We start from the raw sequence: 14,082 nt of genomic DNA, 5'->3' as shown, positions 1-14,082 counted from the left end.
TCCTTTGAAATGTAATGTTCAGTTAACACTTTGGTACAACAATTGCTACATTTCGTAGTAATTCTCTCAAGCATTCTTTGTTTTGTTAACCGTCTTATCTTCTAGTACATGTTTCTATTCTGCAATGTCGTGCTCAGTTAACTATTTTGGTTCATTTGATCTGTTGTCCATTTAACTGTTTGGTTCAGTTCTGCAATTTGATTTCCATTTGTTGTGGGTACAATTTTGTATTGTTATGCATGTGACACCAATCGAATTTGGCTGTACTCAATACATATTCTACTGATAGTATGGCAACTCTCAGTTAACCTGATCAAGATCTTCCTTATGTGTTTTGCAGGGAAATAATGGGAGACACTGCGGTTTACCATCGAGGTTTGTTCAAGCAGGGTCCTTTGGCTAATAGCACATTATTGTGCAGTTGCAGGAATCATTCTAATATTTAGGTTTCTTACAATTTGGTCTTGCACATGTAGGTCCTGCAGTCAAAGGCTTAGACCCACTGTTCGACCCATTTTGCATATGGGGAAATGAGATGTCCATGAATATCAGTCAATTCAAGAAACTCAGAAATATTTTGAGGATGAAGAAACTTGCAACGAATAATAGCAAGATCTTTGTTTGCACAATGGAGAAGACATCAGTCAACTATAGGATGGTACCAACTCTTTTACCTTGTTTTTACCCCTTGCACCATTTCAAAATTTACAACAGCGATTTATGCATAGCTTTGTTTTCAGTACTTTTCAAGGCAGTTCACCGATGATTACCTCTCAAACCACCTGCATGGTCAGGAGGTGAGGAAGGTATTCATTCAACACCCACGGTACAATACTGAAGTCTTGCTGAAGAGGACGAAGGTTGGGCGGGCAATTATCCATAGCCACTGGCCTAAAGTTGCAAGGACTTCAATATCACTGAAGGCTCAATATTTGCCTTCCGCTTCTGCAGTTTCCCAGATGAGATTCATCTGTCTATTTACCGTGTATGATGCTACTTTCCAAAGGCTTTTAATGCTGCATGTGAAACTTGGTGCTGTTGTGTAATGGCGTAACTGAGTGCCGAAGCTATCTGATGTAATTCGATTATGAAATCCTGGTTGCTTTTATATGGATATGAAATATCTGGCATGTTTTATAAGAAATATTAGTTTGATTAGTACATGGATTATCAATAATTGGCAAATTACCCTGCTTATTGGGGTTTTCTATTGCAAACGGTTACTCAGATAGCACCGGGGGCGATGAACTCAAACAAACCGCATGGTTTCTAGAAAGTAGGCGTGTTCGATCAACTAACTATCACACTCGGCTTCCGGCAGTGAACTGTTTGCGTTAGGCCACATTGCACACATGTTTCCACACAAAGAACTATGTGGGATGTACATACCTACAGAAATGATTTTCTTGGATTCACCGTGTGGGATGTACATACCTATGGAAATGATTTCTGGGATTCACCGTGTGGGATGAACATACCTACGGAAATGATTTCTAGGATTCGCCATGTGGGATGTACATACGTACGGAAATGATTTCTGGGATTCACCGTGTGGGATGTACATAGCTACGGAAATGATTTCTGGGATTCACCGTGTGGGATGTACATACCTACGGAAATGATTCGGTTTCCATGCCTCGCCAGATCACACATGGCCCCAGCCTGGGTCCCATGTGGGCCTGCCCCAACGATTTCTGGGTCATGTGGGAAGGAGCCCCCTATCGCCCACACTCACTTGGCGATGGTTCCAAAGGCCGTCACGAAAAGGGGTTTTAAACCTTTTGTTTAGGACGTCGTTGTACCAGTGGTTGTTCCACTCCTCGTGGGCGGCCATCTTACTCGCGCTCGATGGTCATGCGTGTCCAGCTGCGACTGGCAGCCGGCTCCTTGCCTCGCCTGTTGCGGACGCCACCTATCGGCGTCCGGGAAGTCGCGCCATGCTCTTGGCGAAGGGGTGGGGTTCTCAACCCGTTAGCCGAGCTCTTCTGCACGGTAGTCGGCTGCTTGCTACGCGGCCGCCGCGTCGATAAGCTGCTGAACACGCTCCATCATGTAGCGATGCTCATCGCCCTCTAGGTGGTGCAACTCATGTGCTGCCGCCTGGGTAGCACGTATGTTCTCCATGGGCGTGACATAGACAGGGTGGTCTACTCCAAACAAGCTGGCGATGGCACCGCCTCGCTGTCGGACCGTGCCCACACGGCTGGGCCCGCCAGCAGTCGGCGTGCCACCAACAGCGTGGTCGACCTCGCGCTGGAAGGCCTCGGAGAGGCATCTCATGGTAGCCAGCTTCCTGGCGTTTTCGACGAGCGAGACGCGGCAGGCCTGCAACGTCTCGGTGTCGACATCTGCCGCAATGGGCGTGGACAGGTCCCGCATTGCCGCCTGCAATGGGTCCTGGCCGGCTCCTCCGGAGGCCCCATCGTGGCTCATGACAAGCACCTCCGTGACGGTGCTGCCGCCAATCTCAGCGCGAGGGAGCGGGTCGTCGATGACCACCACGTTGGCGGGGAAGGAGTCGAAGGAAGCCGTGTCAGTGTCAACAAGCATCGGGTCGGTGGAGCCAACCGACTCCAGGTCTGTGGCGGGATCGTTGGCAATGTGGAGCTTGCCAAAGAGGTCGATGAAGCAGCTCTCGGAGCAGGCTGCTCCCGCATCGGGCGCGGGCTCGTTGGAGAGGCGGATCTCACCAACAAGATCGGCAAGGCTGGACGCCGCGCAAGCGACTTCCGTGCCATGCAGCGCGTTGGCGCAAACGCCATCAGGCATGTCGGGTTGGCTGCGCTCATTAGGGAGGAACAAGGTTCCCGTCTAGAACAGGTCTCCGGACGACGGGGCACCAGGCCCCACGGTGGGCGCCAAATGTCGGGAGTGTCGTGCGACATATGCCAAAGGATGGCTTATTATGGTTGGGGATAGTAAGACATCGCCGGTGCCAGGAAACGGGATGAGGCATAGATACGTACGCCGGTGAACTTTACCCAGGTTCGGGGCTCTCCTATGAGACAACACCCCTAGTCCTGCTCTGCGGGGTCTCCGCATGATCACTCAAGCAACAATGGTGGCTACAAGCTTGCTCCTTGAGCTGTTTCTCTAGAGGGGGAAGAAGAACAAGGCTAGCCCTAGCTTCCTCCCTCTATGGGGCGTGTGTGTGGACTAAAGTCTGAACCCTTTGGATGGGTGTCCTAGGGGGTTTATATAGGCCTACTCCACAGGGGTACAACGGTAATCTAGCCAGTTGTAGGACCTGACTGTCAGTGTCTATGGTCGCCGGCTTCTCCGCCGGTCGCTGGGGCCCACCGCCTGGTGGGTCCCACCGGTTGTCTTGTACTTCACCGAGAGGCCGTACCCACCGCTTGCAGGTCCTGCTGGCTGCTTAGCACTGTGGCGATGCCACTAATGATGTGTGCTTTGTCGGGGAAGGCATGGCTACAGTGCTGCCACCTGGGGAGTGTTCACTGTAGCCACTCCTCGTCTCTTCTGATTAATGGCACCCAGACTTTGAGGGAAGGGGAGGGCCGCCTGCTAGGAGTCAGCCTCCCTTCGCACCAACTGGTCGAGGCTTGCTGCCTTCTGGCTTCTCACGGATTGGTAGGGCCCGCCGCCTGCGGGGCGTACCGATAGCCCGTAGTGGGATCATGGCCTTCTCCGCCATGAGTGATGTCATGGGCTGTGTGGCAACAGTGCTGCACCGGACGGGGATGTTCATCCAGTATGCTGCACTGTGGCCACGCTCCGCCCTAGATTCGGGGGTGGCAGGCCGTATTGTAGCCACACCCGTCTCGTCGCCATAATGTGGTGCAAACTTTGAGGGCATGAGGGGCCGCCTGCTTGGAGTCGGCCTCTCTAAAGGCCGCCTGCCAGGAGTCGGCCCATCTCACGACTTCCTTCTGAAGAGCGCCGCCCTCTAGCAGCCGGCCGCCTCTACCAGCCGGCCCCGACAAGGCGGTACTTCTTCCTTGGGGCTCGAGGGGCGCAGCCGGCCCCGATGTCTTGAATCGCCTTGGGGAGCAGATGAGCCTACCCATGGTCGTTTACTCCGACAATGGTCCATGGACTATGGTAGTCAATAAACAATTCCAGCTGAGAGAATCTGTGGTAGAGCACTCACTGTTTACTAAAATAAAAGATTCAGTTACCTACAGAACTACGGATGCTTTCCTGCATGTTTTTTACCCCTGATCCGACACTATTTCATAAGCACTTAGAGCAACTCCAACGGTGTGATCCAAATGAACGCATGTTTCATCCGCTTTTCATTCGTTTGGGTCGGTCAGGCGGACTTGCGCGTCCACATTTTCATATGGGTCGGCTTGACCTCCCAATGGGAGGCGGATTCAAATCTGTCGGCATAGAAATAAGCAGGTCATAGAAATAAACATAATTGAACATAAGTGGCCGGTAACTCCGCCTATGTTGTCTCAACATAGCCGGTCCCAAGCCCGGATAAAGGAGGAGGGTTGTGATAGGCTTGGCGAGCCAATGTAAAAACTCAGCCACTCTTATGGAGATGAAATATACCTGGGAGGTCGACCATGGAAGCCACTTTCTTGGTATGACAACTTATGGAGAGATATAGGGAGCAAGAGAAGGACTTGCATATGGTGTTCATTGACTTGGAGAAGGCCTATGATAAGATACCGCGGAATGTCATGTGGTGGGCCTTGGAGAAAGACAAAGTCCCAGCAAAGTACATTACCCTCATCAAAGACATGTATGATAATGCTGTGACAAGTGTTCGAACAAGTGATGTTAACACTGATGACTTCCCGATTAAGATAGGACTACATCAGGGGTCAGCTTTGAGCCCTTATCTTTTTTGCATTGGTGATGGATGAGGTCACAAGGCATATACATGGAGATATCCCATGGTGTATGCTCTTTACAGATGATGTGGTGCTAGTTGACGAGTCGGACGGGGGTAAATAGGAAGTTAGAGTTATGGTGACAAACCTTGGAATCGAAAGGGTTTAGGCTTAGTAGAACTAAAACCGAGTACATGATGTGCGGTTTCAATACTACTAGGTGTGAGGAGGAGGAGGTTAGCCTTGATGGCGAGGTGGTACCCCAGAAGGACACCTTTCGGTATTTGGGGTCAATGTTGCAGGAGGATGGGGGTATTGATGAAGATGTAAACCATCTAATCAAAGCCGGATGGATGAAGTGGCGCGAAGCTTCTAGCATTCTCTGTGACAAGAGAGTGCCACAAAAGCTGAAAGGCAAGTTCTACAGGATGGCGGTTCGACTAGCAATGTTGTATGGCGCTGAGTGTTGGCCGACTAAAAGGCAACATGTTCAACAATTAGGTGTGGCGGATATGCGTATGTTGAGATGGATGTGTGGCCACATGAGGAAGGATCGAGTCCGGAATGATGATATATGAGATAGAGTTGGGGTAGCACCAATTGAAGAGAAGCTTGTCCAACATCGTCTGAGATGGTTTGGGTATATTCAACGCAGGCCTCCAGAAGCTCCAGTGCATAGTGGACGGCTAAAGCGTGCGGAGAATGTCAAGAGAGGGAGGGGTAGACTGAATTTGACATGGGAGGAGTCTGTTAAGAGAGACCTGAAGGATTGGAGTATCACCAAAGAACTATCTATGGACAGGGGTGCGTGGAAGCTTGCTATCCATGTGCCAGAGCCATGAGTTGGTTGCGAGATATTATGGGTTTCACCTCTAGCCTACCCCAACTTGTTTGGGACTAAAGGCTTTGTTGTTGTTGAAACACTAAGTGGCCGTTCAACCGCCGGCTAAAGTCCACTTAAACCTAATTAAATGTTAATTAAAACATAAAAAAGTCTACGCCCGCACGCTGCCCTAGACGTCCTCCGACTTGCCCTTGCCCTTAACGTCGCCATCGCCGCTGGTGAGGTCGATCAAGATGGGAGCAAGGCCAGCCCACCCAAACGCCGCTCGGTGCACTGCCAGGGCAGCGTCCTCGGGCATCTGCTGGGGCGGCGGCATTGCGGCTTGCCGGGCGCGCTCCTCCTCCTCCTCCTCCTCCTCCTCAAGCCGCAGCGCCTCCGCGTCACGTTCCAGCAGCTGCTCCCAATGTATCTGTCGCTCGCCATCGGCCTGCTCTCCTGGGCGAGCCAGTGCACCTTCTGGCGCTCAAAGTTGGCCGCCTCCTCCGACGTTGCGGCATAATGGACCGGAGGCGCGCGCGCCCACTGACAGTACTCGTCAGTCCATGTGTAGGCCTCCTCCAACCAAGTGGGTGGAGGCGGCGAGCACTTCCCGTCGGCTCCGGATCCGGCTTGGGCTCGATGATGGCCAGCGGCGGCGGTGGCGGAGGCGGGTCGAAGAGCGGGGCTTGGACGGAGTCCCCTGCCGCCGACAAGGCATGGGCTTGCTCCAGCCCATCCCAATGTGCGTCCTCCTCGAGCCGGCTAGCCTTCAGTGCGTGCCGCAGGGCCTCCTCGAGGGCGGCTTGGTACTCCGCCTCCGCCTCCATTTCCTCTGGCTCTACCCGCGGGGGCCACGGTGGAAAGTGCGGGTTGGTGTCGACCGTTGCTCCTTGTGTTTGAGGGCAAACCAGGCCTCCCAGTTGTGATAGTCGGCGGCGTACTCCGGCATCCGCTTGCACCGGTGTTAGCTGCGTCCGGTGGCCGCACACCTCCTTGTCATGCGCTCGCTGCATCTGTGGAACCGATGGCATCGGGATCCGCTACGGATCGAGGTGACGTCGGGGTAAGGCAGCGGCTGCCTATACTCCCAGTGCCACCGTGCTTGGTGCACCGGGATGTGCAGACACCGCCAACCTGGGCAGGCACGCACCGCCGGCGGAGGAGGAGGAGGAGGGGGAGGAGCACGGGGATGAGGCACCGGAGGTGCACTTGCCCTTGCTGCTGCCGAAGAGACCCATTGCGAGGGTTTGGGGTTTCGCCGGCAAGGAAGCACAAGGGGTGGTGGGGGCCTGTCGGATTCGGGGCTCCATAGAACCAAGGAAGATTCGAACTCTGGGTGCGTGCGAAGAACTCAATCTCCCCAGTCTGCCAACTCATCAATCTCACGGCCTAGCTTGATGAACGGGAAAGGAGAGAGACGCAACAGTTTACCCAGGTTGGAGCCACCTTGCGGTGTAAAACCCTACTCCTGCTTTGTGGTGGATTAGCCTCGAGGTGGGATGAGGATGAACTAGTACGAAGGAAGAACAACCTCAGGAAGTCTGTTCTTGTGTTGGTGTGAGCTGGTGAGGGTTTGGATGGTTCATCTGTCCCCCTCTATGGTGGTGGCTAAGCTATATTATAGTGGCCTTGGTCCTCTTCCCGCAAAACGAAGGCGGGAAGGGATCCCACAAAGGCCAAGTTTGAAGGGAGACAAATAGTACATCTTATCCTGACGAAAGATGATCTTCCCCTGCAAAGCTTCTGGTCATGACATTGTGGTGGGCTCGGCGATGACCTTCATCGTGGCAGTCTTGGTCTTGTAGCACGGGAATGGAAACCTTTGGATGATTCCTCGGGACTCCGCGCCTGTGCTTGCCTCTTTAGCACCAAAGAGGAAACATGTTGTACTGCGCCAGCTCGCGCCCGCCTGACCTTGGTCCTCATGGCTTGCATCACCTTAACCTCACGAGGTGGGCGCCTGCATAGGAATCTCTGCTCCTCGGGAGCCAACCAAGGGAGGCCACTCCTTCTAGAGGTCTTTGCGTCGTCCACCTCGCGAGGCTTGGCCCCCTCGCGAGGGTCTTGTGTTGTTGATGCTGAAGGTGGGCCGTACCAGGCCGCTGATGGAGCCACACCATGGGCCACAGGTAGGCAAGTCTGGGTAGCCTGGTTCCCAGAACGCCGATAGTAGCCCCTGGGCCAAAGGCGCGCTCGGACTTGGCTTCACGGTGAAGCCAAAGGGCAAGGGCGAAGCGCCGCGGTCCCCAACCGCATGCGGACCCGGTCGGCGCGTGGCGCTTGATGGGATGTGGGTGTCTCTGCTTCCCCGCGCTGCCTTGGCAACCATGCTGGGCTGACAAAAAGGCTGGCGCTTGCCGCTGAGCCTTCATTGTCTTCCCTTCGTCTTGCTCCAGATCCCCTTCTCTCCCTACTCAGAGCACCTCCAGATCTATCAAACCTTTCCCCGGGCTCACCACCGATGGCAACCGAGAAGGCGAAGCCCACCACTCCTTCCGCGCGTTCAGCCTCCACGCCCGAGCCGGCCCTCAGCGTGTCCACCATCACCGAGGAGAAGCATCTCACCGCCGTGCTCCCGCTGACGGCGAGCAATGACAATGAGGGGAGGGAGACAGAGCTTCGGGTCGGTTCCACCAAGCAGGACGCCTTGGCAAGGACCTCGTACCCCTTCTTCCTGCACAACGTCTTCGCGGGGCTTGTACCTCCTTTCTTCGATTTTTTCTTCGCCGTCTTGAACCATTACCAAATCCGCGCCCATCTTATCCATCTCAACTCCATCCTGCTCCTATCGATCTTCACCTTATACTGCGAGTGCTCCGGGTGCATCTGCTTCGTTGCGTCCCATGGCAGCAACGTGCTCTCGAGGGCCAGGAAGAAGGTGGACGACTTCCGGCGCAAGTGGGTCTTCATGGATGCCAAGCGCCTCCATGCTCGGCTGGAGCTGCCGACCGCAATGCCGGCAATGCTGGACCGGTGGGCTCACAAGAAGGTCACCGACCACCGGGCATCGCCGGTGCTGCAGAAGATGACGGCGGATCTGGAGGCAGAGAAGTTGACAGGGGCCATCCTCGTCAGGGAGTTCCTGGCGCCGAGCCTGGCTCCGCTCCAGGTGCACTTGCGCCCCTTGTGGGGTCTCAAGGGTACAGAAGACGACCTCTAACTGCGCCCGGAAGGCTTGATGGACGAGGAGCTGGGCAAGGCCTTGCGGACCTTGCTTCAGAAGGACCCTGGCAGCCTCCCGGAGGCCTACCTCCCGCTGTATCGCCGTGACGACGGGGCGGAGGTGGCCACCGCCATTCATGTCTTCAATGAGTGGGGGCTTGTGACGCTCAAGCTCCCCAACTCCCCGGTGTCGGTATCCTCCGTTGAGAGCTCCGGGAAGGAGGGGAAGGAGGACTCGGAGGCGACAATGGAGGAGGTGGGGGAGACCTCTGCTCCGCTGCAAAGCGAGCTCCTCCGTGGTCTCTCTGATGATGACGACACCGGCAAATATCCGGTCGAGGGTTCCCCGCGCTCCACCGGGGTCGTCACGAGGTCCGGGGGCACCCCTCTGCGGAGGCTCGGGCGAGGGACCCTGAAGAAGGGCGAGGCGGCGTTGCTTCCCCAGGGCGACGCCCCTGCCTTGTCGCTCGTCACCGCCATTCCAGAGCTAGCCGTCGTGCGCCCGGTCGATCCAGAGGGCGCGGCGAAGCCCATGCTCAAGAATCCCGGGGGCGTCGCGCTATTGGCCAAGAGGAGGGTGAGGGAGTCCTGGATTAGGGGGTTCTCGGACAGCCGGACTATATCCTTTGGCTGGACTGTTGGATTATGAAGATACAAGATTGAAGACTTCGTCCCGTGTCCGGGTGGGACTATCCTTTGCGTGGAAGGCAAGCTTGGCAATTCGGATATGTAGATCTCCTCCATTGTAACCGACTCTGTGTAACCCTAGCCCCCTCTGGTGTCTATATAAACCGGAGGGTTTAGTCCATAGGACAACAACAATCATAATCATAGGCTAGCTTCTAGGGTTTAGTCTCTACGATCTCGTGGTAGATCAACTCTTGTAATACTCATATCATCAAGATCAATCAAGTAGGAAGTAGGGTATTACCTCCATCGAGAGGGCCCGAACCTGGGTAAACATTGTGTCCCCTGCCTCCTGTTACCATCCGCCTTAGACGCACAGTTCGGGACCCCCTACCCGAGATTCGCCGATTTTGACACTGACATTGGTGCTTTCATTGAGAGTTCCACTATGTCATCACCATAAGGCTTGATGGCTCCTTCGATCATCGGCAACGATGCAATCCAGGGTGAGGTTTTTTTCCTCGGGCAGATCTTCATATTCGGCGGCTTCGTACTGCGGGCCAACTCGCTTGGCCATCTGGAGCAGATCGAGAGCTACGCCCCTAGCCATCAGGTCAGGTTTGGAAGCTTGAACTATACTGCCGACATCCGTGGAGACTTGATCTTCGATGGATTCGATCCCATGTCAGGTGCGCTGCACAGTCACGACGAGCATGACTTAGCTCTGCCGCCAGACAGTGTTCGGGAGATCACACCTGTGGCAACTCCGGCCCTCGATCCGGAGCAGATCGCGTCGTTCGAGGATGGGTGGATGGACCCCGCCACGGAGGCAGCACACTCAACGGTGGTAGAGCCGAATACTGACTTCACCTCCTACGAGACCTGTGTTGCCGGACCCTTGGATTCGTCCCCGGCCACGGGCTCCGAACCGCCTGCGTCCATGCCAATCGAATCTGATTGGGAGCCGATTATGGAGTTTTCCTCCGCGAATATCTTTCAGCACTCGCCCCTGGGCGACGCGCTGAATTCATTAAGGTCTCTCTCCTTGTCAGAAGGCCCTTGACCGAACTATGTCCGGCTGGAGTGGGAAGCGGACGACGAAGAAATTCGTTCCCCACCCACCACCCACTAAATAGCCACTGTCGACGACTTAACCGACATGCTTGATTTCGACTCTGAAGACATTGATGGTATGGACGATGATGCAGGAGAGGAACAGGAACCACCGCCCACAGGGCGCTGGACAGTCACTTCATCACACGATATATACATGGTGGATACACCCAAAGAAAACAATGACGAGGAACGGAAGGATGCAGCGAAGGATAATCCACTCGAGAAGCAACCAAAGCAACGACGTAGGCGCCGCTCCAAATCCCGCCTCGGCAAAAACAGCAATAACAGCGTAAGAAAGAATAATACCCTGGTCAACTCCAAAGCAAACGACGACCACATGGACCCAGCGACAGAGCACGATGAACCAGTGGACGGCGAATATAGTACGGAGCTGCTGTCCCATCACGGCGACGCCGAGGGTAAAGCTCATCAGCCTATGTCCAGAGAGGAGAACAGTCCGGACGACGATGCACACATCATCCTGGTAAGGCACTTGGAGCAAGAGGACCTCCACAGAAGGCTTATTGCCACCGCGAGGAGTCTGAAGAAGCAGAAGCAAAGTCTTAAGGCCGCACAAAATACACTCAATAGTAGATGGAACAAAGTGCTCGACACTGAAGAAAAGTACAGTGGCAGCCACCACACAAAGAGCTATCCAAAGCGGAAGCTGCTGCCTAAATTCGATGACGAGGCTTTAGAGCCTATACAGCCGAAAAATAAAACGGAAGATCAGCCGGATCGACCACCCCGTGGCCGCGATAGGGCGGCTAACGATCCATCTACGGATCTAGGAAGCACGCTCCGGCACAGAATCAAAACCGAACACTACAACCATCAGAATGCCATGACACATCCAAATACAGGGGTGCCGCGCACCCCCTATGCTTCACCGATGAGGTTCTGGATCATGAATTTCCAGAAAGATTCAAACCCATGAACATAGAGGCATACGACGGAACGATAGACCCTGGGGTCTGGATTGAGGACTTTATCCTTCATATCCACATGGCTCGCGGAGATGATCTCCACGCCATCAAATACTTGCCCCTCAAGTTGAAAGGACAGACTCGGCACTGGCTGAGGAGCCTCCCCAAAACTCAATTGGAAGTTGGGAAGAGCTTGAGGATGCTTTTAGGGCTAATTTTCAAGGGACCTATGACCGACCTCCGGATGCAGACGATTTAAGTCATATAATTCAACAGCCCGGAGAGTCAGCCCGAAAGCTTTGGAACAAATTCCTCACTAAGAAGAATCAAATTGTCGACTGCACGGGCGCTGAAGCCTTAGCGGCTTTCAAACACAGTGTCTGGGACGAATGGCTCGCCAGACACCTCGGCCAGGAAAAACCGAGGACAATGGCAGCCCTAACAAGCCTTATGACCCGCTTTTGCGTGGACGAAGATAGTTGGCTGGCCCGTAGCGGCACCAGCGACCCGGGCACATCTGAAGTCAGGGATGGCAACGGGAAACCATGACGCAATAAAAGCAAGCACCGAAACAACAAAGACAGCCCACACAACACGGCGGTAAACACCGGATTCAGGAGCTCTCGAGTCGGTCAACGGAAAAAGCCATTTAAAGGCAGCAGAGATGGACCGTCCAGCCTAAACAAGATTCTAGACAGATTATGTCAGATTCATGGCACCTCCAACAAACCCGCAAATCACACCAACAGAGAATGCTGGGTCTTCAAGCAGGCCGGCAAGCTAAACGCCGAACACAAGGGGAGGGAGACACCAAGCGAAGACGAGGATGAGCCTCACCAGCCGAACACTGGGGGACAGAAAAAATTCCCACCAGAGGTCAAAACAGTGAACATGATTTACGCAACTCACATACCGAAGAGGAGGCGCCAGCACGCACCCCGAGACGTATACACCATGGAGCATGTCACCCCAAGTTCAACACTTGGTCGGCCCGACCGATCACTTTTGATCGCAGGGATCACCCGACTAGTATCCAGCACGGAGGATGGGCTGCCTTGGTGCTAGACCCAATAATTGACGGATACCACCTCACCCAAGTCCTTATGGACGGCAACAGTAGTCGTAATCTGATATATCAGGACACCATCCGCAAAATGGGGATAGACCCGACAAGAATAAGCCAAAGCAATACTTCCTTTAAAGGAGTAATACCAGGCCCAGAGGCCCGCTGCACGGGCTCTCTAGTACTAGAGCTTGTATTCGGTTCTCCCGACAACATCCGAAGTGAAAAGTTAACCTTCGACATCGCTCCATTCTGAAGCGGCTATCAAGCACTACTCATAAGAACGGCCTTCGCCCGTTTTAATGCAATACCGCATTACGCTTATCTTAAGCTTAAGATGCCCGGTCCACATGGCATCATCATAGTTAGCGGAAACACAACGTTCCTTACGTGTGAAATAATGTGTGGCGGCTTTAGCAGCCGAACACTAAATGGCTTCTCCAAACCAGAATAAATGATCGGTCGTCAAGACCGCGGACACGGCTAGACGAGTCCGGTGCCCCACTAGCTGTGACAGCTCAAATAAACCTAAGACTGGGTCGATGGATATACCCCCATAGGTGGTGCTAGGGGCTTCCCGCATGTAAAAAGGACTAGGGTTCGGCTTGACCTTATTTAGATTGAATTTTAATGGTTTATTAAGAATAACCAATTTTTTGCATGAAAAATTTCACCTGGGCTTTTGTCTCTTACAGATGATCATTGTGCTACACCCTTCCAGGATACGACACAACAGAGACACAGGCGCAGACGTGCAACAAGGCCCCGTTCAAAGGTTTCTTTTTAGATTAAGACCTTGTGTAAACCTTTTTTACTGTCTCTTGTTGCTTCACACCCTCCGTATACTCAACATAACCAAGAGGGATGCTGATGTTATTGGCATTTCGTCACGTCAGACTAATGCACGTACCTGGAAATTCAGGGCTCATTATTGAGGGCGTTACTCAGCCCAGTATATGTTGTAAAGTCCGAATACCTTAGGGAATGTTCGGCGTCGCGAGTTTGGCCTTATATGCATCAGCTCCGAATCATGTCTTTGGTCAATAGTTGGGTTTGCCCGGCTCCCGTGGTTTGCTACCTTACGTTCCGCTCTATCAGCTAAGGTGGCACCGGGAGAACTACTGTGATTGTGCACTGGTTCATCTGGATGAGAACCTGAGTAGAGAAAGCCGAAAACTGACTGTCATGATAAAGCGCGAGACTGGTCAACCACTCGATGACTCAGCGGAATCTTCGCGATTCCTCCGCATTAACGAAGGGTCGGTTTCCTAGTCATGTATGTACGCGCACCGTGTTCGGATGAGCACGGAAGTACCAGGGGCTATATCGTAGCCCCACCATCAAACTCCTATGGCTAAGTGAAAGTGTTAAAGCTATATAGTCCGATTGCCTTGTTCGCCGCGCTGTCACCTCCTTAAAGGACCAAGACGTTGGGTCAAGTGTGAATACACGCTTTTCCGAACACCCCCGCATTATGTGCGTGGGGGCTGAAGCCGATGACTGCAAACTTTCAGGTTATATACATACATAAACGGCCGCACAGGAGGCATCATAATACTT

The sequence above is a fragment of the Triticum urartu genome, chromosome 7A, assembly GCF_056163025.1.
Source record: "Triticum urartu cultivar PI428250 chromosome 7A, HENAU_Tu73, whole genome shotgun sequence".
In the NCBI taxonomy this organism is placed as follows: Eukaryota; Viridiplantae; Streptophyta; class Magnoliopsida; order Poales; family Poaceae; genus Triticum; species Triticum urartu.
Note: the sequence above shows the minus strand (reverse complement) of the source record.